The sequence below is a fragment of the Giraffa tippelskirchi genome, chromosome X (genome assembly GCF_054371585.1).
Source record: "Giraffa tippelskirchi isolate mGirTip1 chromosome X, T2T-mGirTip1v1.2.pri, whole genome shotgun sequence".
NCBI lineage: Eukaryota > Metazoa > Chordata > Mammalia > Artiodactyla > Giraffidae > Giraffa > Giraffa tippelskirchi.
The window spans coordinates 42,325,911-42,332,944 of NC_137289.1; the positions used below are offsets into that span (position 1 = coordinate 42,325,911).

Consider the following 7,034-nt stretch of genomic DNA (forward strand, 5'->3'; position numbering starts at 1 on the left):
ACAGAATAAGGGCTAGAAAAGAATGACATTAGATCATCTGAACGAGTTAGGGTAGAAACTTCTGATTCTAGGCAGTGTGAAATGAGGTTTTTCTCCTGAAATTTTTTGTTGCACTTAACTTCTATGCTGTGTTGGGGTCCTCTTTTTAAGGGAATCCATAAACAATGGTAATGTTGAAAAGGTTTCTGAATGGGGTATGCCTATCCCATCAACACCACCATCCACGAGTTGAGACTTGCAATTGTTAATTCAGCTATGAAGCCATTTCCCTTATTTTGCCTTTACAGTGAACCACAACATTGCAAGGTGATTCCTCACTAGGTTCTCTTATTTCCTCAATCATCAACTGAAGTGAATAATTACTAGTGTTACTCCCCCTTCCAATCTTCAACATCAAACTGCTTTTCCCTTCTCCATCCTAGATTTTCTGTGTATCAGAGTCCTTTGAGGTCCCAATTATCTCTTCAAAACCCAATTGTTTTGTATTTTTAATGTTTTTTTTATAACTGATGTATTCATTTAATTTCTGAATTTACAAATGTGAAAGAAACACAGGTCATTAAGATATCTAATGGATTCTATTTCTTAAAATGACTTCATACACAATATATGTATTAGATTTAGGTCTTTAGTCCATTTTGAGTTTATTTTTGTATATGCTGTTAGGGAATGTTCTAATTTTACTTTATTGCATGTAGCTATCCAATTATCCCTGCAGCACCTATTGAAGAGACTGTCTTCTCTCCACTGTATATTCTTCTGTTTTTTTATTATAGATTAGTTGACCATAGCACATAGGTTTATTTCTGGGCTCTCTCTTCTGTTCCACGTGTCTGTTTTTGTGCCGATACTACACTGACTGGATTAATGTAGTTTTCTGATATAGTTCGAAGTCAGGGAACCTGATTCCTCCAGTTCTGCTCTTCTTCCTTAAGACTGTTTTGGCGATTCAGGGTCTTTCGTCTTTCCATACAAAATTTAAAATGGTCTGTTCTAGTTTTGTGGAAAATGCCCCGGTATTTTCACAGCAATTGCACTGAGTATGTGGATTGCCTTGGATAGCATGTTTATTTTAACAATATCAATTCTTCCCATCCATAAACAAGGTAAACCTTTCCCTCTGTTTGTATTATCTTCACTTTCTTTGATCAGGGTTTTACTTTTTCTACGTACAGGTCTTTCACCACCTTAGATACGTTTACTCCTAGCTGCTTTATTTATCATTTTATTCATTTTATCTCACCCTGGTGGCTTTTCAGCAATAAGAGTGATCATTTTTTGAGAAATAACCGCTATAAATCATTAATCAATTCCAGTATGTGTGGTACTTGGGGGACCTATATAATGTTTAAGAAAACAATTTAAAATTTGAAAAATGTTAAATATTTTCACTGTGTATGTGTAAGTATTCCTATTTCTGTTTGTGTTCTGTATTTGGAGAATGGGATTTTGTCAGTCTCTTCAAATTGATCATTGGTTTTGATAAGTTTCGGAGATAATAGCTGGTCAATTAATTCTTAGGATTTTCAGGAGCACTCTGCTGAGGAAGCCAGGACATTCTGCTCATGCCACTGCAGGTCAATCAGGAGAAGATTCTGTGTTGGAGTAAAATATCCACCAAGTGACCTGAGTCTCTCTGATGCCTGAAAGAGCTTGAGTTATGGAGGTCAGTCAGACTCTCTCAGGAAGCTCTAACTGATTATTTCATTTTTCAACTTCAGTGACTTTGGTGACATCTTTCAAACTTCTCATGCATCAATAGTAGACATAAGTCAGCTGAGGTGAATGGATGCCTGTTTCCTACATGGGGCAGAGTTCAAAGATTTTTCTGGTGGAGGTCACGGAAAGTTTGAAGATACCACTGATTTTGGCTGACTGGGGGTTAAGCGTGGGGGAGGGGCGTGGCAGGAGTTGGGAGGTGGGACATCCAGTGAGAAGTGACATGGGCTGCCATAGTAACAGGCCTCCCTGCTTTGCATTTTATCCAATCAGATATGGACAGTGTCTGTGACGTCAGGGAACGCAGGGCCTATAAACTCGGCCAACGGCCTTCAACGCCCGCACTGGTCTTCCCTCTGAGCCATGGGGGGTGGTGTCTCCCACAAGGCTGAACCAGCCTCTGACAACTCTCAGGAAGATCTGAGCACCAGAGAAACTGGCACCTCCGAAATTGAGCCCTCGGAAACAGAGCCCTCCAGACCAGAGTCGTCTGATGCCGAGCCAAAGAAGGCAAAGCGGAAGACGGCTAAGAGCCGCCGTCGCCGTCGCCGTCGCCGCCGCTCCCGTCCGGACGACTTCTTGAGCTTCGCCATCTATTTCCGCAGGCTGCTGAGGCAAGTCCATCCGGGCCTGAGTCTCTCCCGTGAGGCCGTGAACATCATGGATTCGTTCGTGAAGGATATGTTTGAGCGGATCGCCGAAGAGGCCTGGCGCCTGGCCCGCTCCAACAAGCACCGCACCATCACAAATCATGACATCCAGACAGCTGTTCGTCTTCTCTTGCCTGGAGAGATCGGCAAGCATGCCATGTCCGAGGCCACTAAAGCGATCATCAGATACAACAGCTGCAGATAAACTGCCTCAGGACCGCCTGAACATCGCAAACCAGACTTTTCTTCTCTCACTTGGAGAGAAAAGACCTGTAGCGATGAAGAGGCACATTTCCACCCCAACGAAAACATTAAAAACTTCATTAACTTTGCTTCAATGTGTGTCGGATGTGTCATTCGTTCGATGGAAAATCGTGTACTTTTTTCTTAGCGTATTGCAACTCGTCACTTTCCTAAATGGTTATATCTATTTGTGGTTTCTCAGCGATTTTAGGGATCTTTATGGTCAAAATGGTTTCCCGAAAAGTTTCATCGGCCTTTTTCATTTTCATTCTCCCACCTATACTTAGGTACCATCCAGAGATTTTTATGTGGTGTATAGCAACCGATAAAGAACAGTGTGGTCTTCCCGGGTGGCTCAGCAGTAAAGAATGCGCCTGCAATGCAGGAGTCGCAGGAGAGGCAGGTTCGATCCCTGGGTCATAAAGATCCCCGGGAGGAGGGCATGGCAACCCTCTCCAGTATGCTTTCCTAGAGAATCCCATGGACAGAGGAGCCTGGTGGGCTATAGTCCACAGGGTCTGCAAAGAGTCGGGCACCACTGTCGCGAGGTAGCACGCATGGACACAAAGAGCAGTGTGTGTGTGTGTGTGTGTGTGTGTGTGTGTGTGTGTGTGTTCAGTCACTCAGTCATATCTGACTCTTTCTGACCTCATGGCCAGGAGCCCGCCAGGCTCCTCTCTCCGTGCAATTTTCCAAGCAAGAATACTGAACTGGTTGCCATTTCCTACTCCAGGGGATCTTTCTGACCATGGGATAGAAACCATGTCTCTTTCGTCTCGTGCATTGGCAGGTGGATTCTTTACCACTGCACCAGCAGTAGCAGATATAAAAATCACACTTACCCATTCTATCTCTTCAATCCCAATTCACTTCCATGTGTAAAATAGGACTCAAACACAGTGTAAAATGAGAAAATTCTAAATTTCTGGAATCAAGCACCATATCTTATGAAATTACCTTATCTAGATTTCTCTTATCCTATTTTTTTGTTTGCAAACTAGAACATTTGGCTTTAAAAAAAAAAAAAATCCGGACTGAATTGCAAACTTGCAGGGATGATGGGATAGTCCAGTGACAGTGAATGCAGCGACAGTCTCCACAGTAGCAGCCAATGAGGGACTGGTAGCCCATGAGCCAAAGCAATTGGCCAAACATATGGTGGAGTGAGGAGGGCTGAACAAATAACAACCTTCCTGTGGCACTCAGCCTAGAGATGGAGCGGGAAGGTGGGGTGATAGTTTCCCTGATGTTTTTCCATTCAAGCACCTGCTTTTAACCATGGCGATGTAAGTACAGGTATCCATTTCTTGGGGCTTCCCAGGTGGCGCTAGTGGTAAAGAAACTGCCTTCTTATGTGGGAAACGTTAAGAGCCACGGATTCAATCCCTGGATTGGGAAGATGCCCTGGAAAAAGGCATGGCAACCCACTCCAGTATTCTTGCTGGAAAATCCCATGGACAGAGGAGCCTAGCGGGCTTCAATCCGTAGGGTCTCAAAGAGTCGGACACGACTGAAGCGGCTTAGCATACACGCCATCCATTTCTTGGGTCTTCCCAAGTGGCGCCGGTAGTAAAGAACCTGCCTGCAATGCAGGAGACACAGGAGACCCAGGTTCTATCCCTAAGTGGAGAAGGTTCCCTGGAGGAGGGCATGGAAACCCACTCCAGTACTCTTTCCTGGATAATTCCCAGGGACAGAGGAGCCTGGTGGGCCACAGTTCATAGGGTCACAAAGAGTCGGACACAACTGAAGAGATTTAGCACACATGCATGCATCCATTTCTTGTTGTGGGACATGTCTCTAGCACCTTGCATCAAAGTAAGAAGGAGGACGATGTTCAGCAATTAAGAGAAATAAGATGACTCCTTCTTCTACCTCAAGTATTTGACTGCTAATGCTTATGATAATATTTACTGAAATTAATGTCCATTGTGATTCCTTCTTGGTGCATTGACATTTTTATTTCTATAAGTATATTGCTGCATTTCAAAGTAGTTGGTGATTTCCCTATTCCTTTTATTTTTGTTTGAGATACTTTTTGTGATTTTAGTTAATTAATTTTTTATTGAAGGATTATTGCTTTACAGAATTTTGCTGTTTTCTGTCAAACATCAACATAAATCAGCCTAGGGGATACATATATCCCCTCCCTTTTGGAACTCTCTCCCATCTCCCTCCCCATCCCACCCCTCTGGGTTGATACAGAGCCCCTGGTTGAGTTTCCTGAGCCATACAGCAAATTCCCCTTGGCTATCTCTTTTACACATGGTAATGTAAGTTTCCATGTTACTCTTTCCATACATCTCACCCTCTCCTCCCCTTTCCCCATGTCCATAATTCTATTCTCCTATTTCTTTTTTAAAAGATTGATTTCAAGCTTACTACATCCTTGGAGAGAGAGAAAGCACACTGTGATTTCAGTCCTTTGTAATTTACAATGGTTTTCATTAGAACTTAATATTTCATTTTAAACTATTCACTTTGAACTTTAAGCAACAAGGATATGCTATACAGTACAGAGGAATATACCAACTATCTAATAATAAATGTAAACAGAGTATAATATATAAAACAACTGAATTGCTATGTTGTAAATCTGAACAAATATAATATTGCAACTCATGAATACATCCACAAAAAAAGAAATTAAAGTTAAAAACAATTTATCAGTACCACTGTTATTGGATGTAGAAATCTGTGAAGGATGTGATTCTCAGCAAAACAATGAGAGAAAAACTAGGAGGATCTACAAAATTCCAACCTCTTGATCCCAGCTGTAGTGTTTTCTCGAGGTCAGTCATGATAGAGTTCGGTAAGTTCTAAATTATTTTCCTAGCAATTTCATTTCCCAGTTTATTCTCATTCTCCCAAAGTGTACTATGGAGTTCTTCAGAAGCAGTTTATGTGTGATATGCAGTAGATAAAGTGAAGAAACTGATATACGCATCCACTACCTCTATCACACTTATCCCACATATCCCAGTTTATTTACATATTTTCCACATATCCTAGTTAATGAAACATTTAAATATATAAATGGGGACTGATATATAGTATAGAAATGGCAAAACAAACATTTCACACACATTTCAATTTTCTAATTCCCTGGTTTTTTGAAATTATTTTTAAAATTCATACAGAAGAACAAGATGGCAGAGGAATAGGTGGACGCGGAGTACATCTCTCTCCACAGATACATCAGGAATATACCTTCAGACACAGAGGTGCATGCAGAACACCAGCTGAGAGTGGACAGGAGTCCCTGACTAGTGGAAAATAATATATAGACCCACCCAAACCTTGGTAGGATGAAGGGACTAGGGAAAAACAGAAGTGTTAGTAGGACTGGACCTGCCTTCAGCAGGTGGGGGAACTGAAGCAAGGGTCCGATCCCCACGTCGGGGCAATTGTCGGAGTCAGAGGAGAAACATTTAAGGATGAGAGTGAAACAGCTGATCTGTGGCAGCCTAAGTGGGATGAGAATCAGACAGTCCTTGCAGCCATACATACCCAAGACGGGGATGCAGATCCCCTGGAAGGTGCAGCGGCTGGTAGCTGGAGTTTAGGGATTGTGGAGCAATCCTAAAGCGAGGGCTGCTCTTGACTGTGGAGAGACTGATCAAGGGGATATGAGGGAGGAGACTGTGGTGGCAAATGCCTGTGGAGGAAAGTCGGGCAGCCACGGAAGCTAGGCGATACTGCTGAGTCACGTTTGGCGGTGGAGCCATCACCATAGCCTCTCTCTTCCCACACTGCCAGCATTGGCAGCTGAACAATAGAGAGGCTGGCCCAGCAAGCACCTGACGCACTGAATTACAGAGGAGGACCCCATCCAGGGTGCCCCTTTAAGTGCCTGATGCGCCAGTCTACGGAGTAGGACCCAGCCAGGGGGGCCCCTCTGTGTGCCCGATGTGCCAAACAACAGAGAAGGTCCCCAGGCAACGAAGCCCTCTAAGTGCCTGAACGGGTGGAGTTACGGAGAAAGACTGGCCAAAGAGGCCTTCTGATCGCCAGCTACAAGAGGCTTGAGAAAAGACTGATAGGGCCATAAGTCTTGCGGTGGAGGCAGTCCGTGTCCCTGCACACTTGGCGCTGCCATGGTCCCTGCAAGCCAAGCAGCTGTGCCACCTTCACGGTCAACTCTTACTGGGGCAGAGCTGCCACAGGCAAAAACAGTCTTGTGCCTCTGCATGCGGGGTCGCTTCAGTAGTGTCCTACTCTTTGCAACCCTGGAGACTGTGGCCTGCCAGGCTTCTCTGTCAAGGAGCGGCGTTCTCCAGACAAGAATACTGGAGTGTGTTGGCTAATACTGGTTTCGCGGTTGCGTGGCATGGAGCGGCCCTGAGGAGATACCCCATGTCCAAGGTCAGAGAAGCCCCAGCAAGATGGTAGGCGCTGGAGCGACTTTGAAGAGATACCCCA

General features: G+C 44.1%; 1 pseudogene across 1 annotated transcript; it reads left to right on the forward strand.

The window, feature by feature from the left end:
* The first annotated feature begins 2,060 nt into the window (after window positions 1-2,060).
* Window positions 2,061-2,707, forward strand: LOC145537104 (histone H2B pseudogene; annotated as a pseudogene). Its single transcript, XR_014076205.1, has one exon. The product of XR_014076205.1 is annotated as a histone H2B pseudogene (transcript).
* The last annotated feature ends 4,327 nt before the right edge of the window (window positions 2,708-7,034 follow it).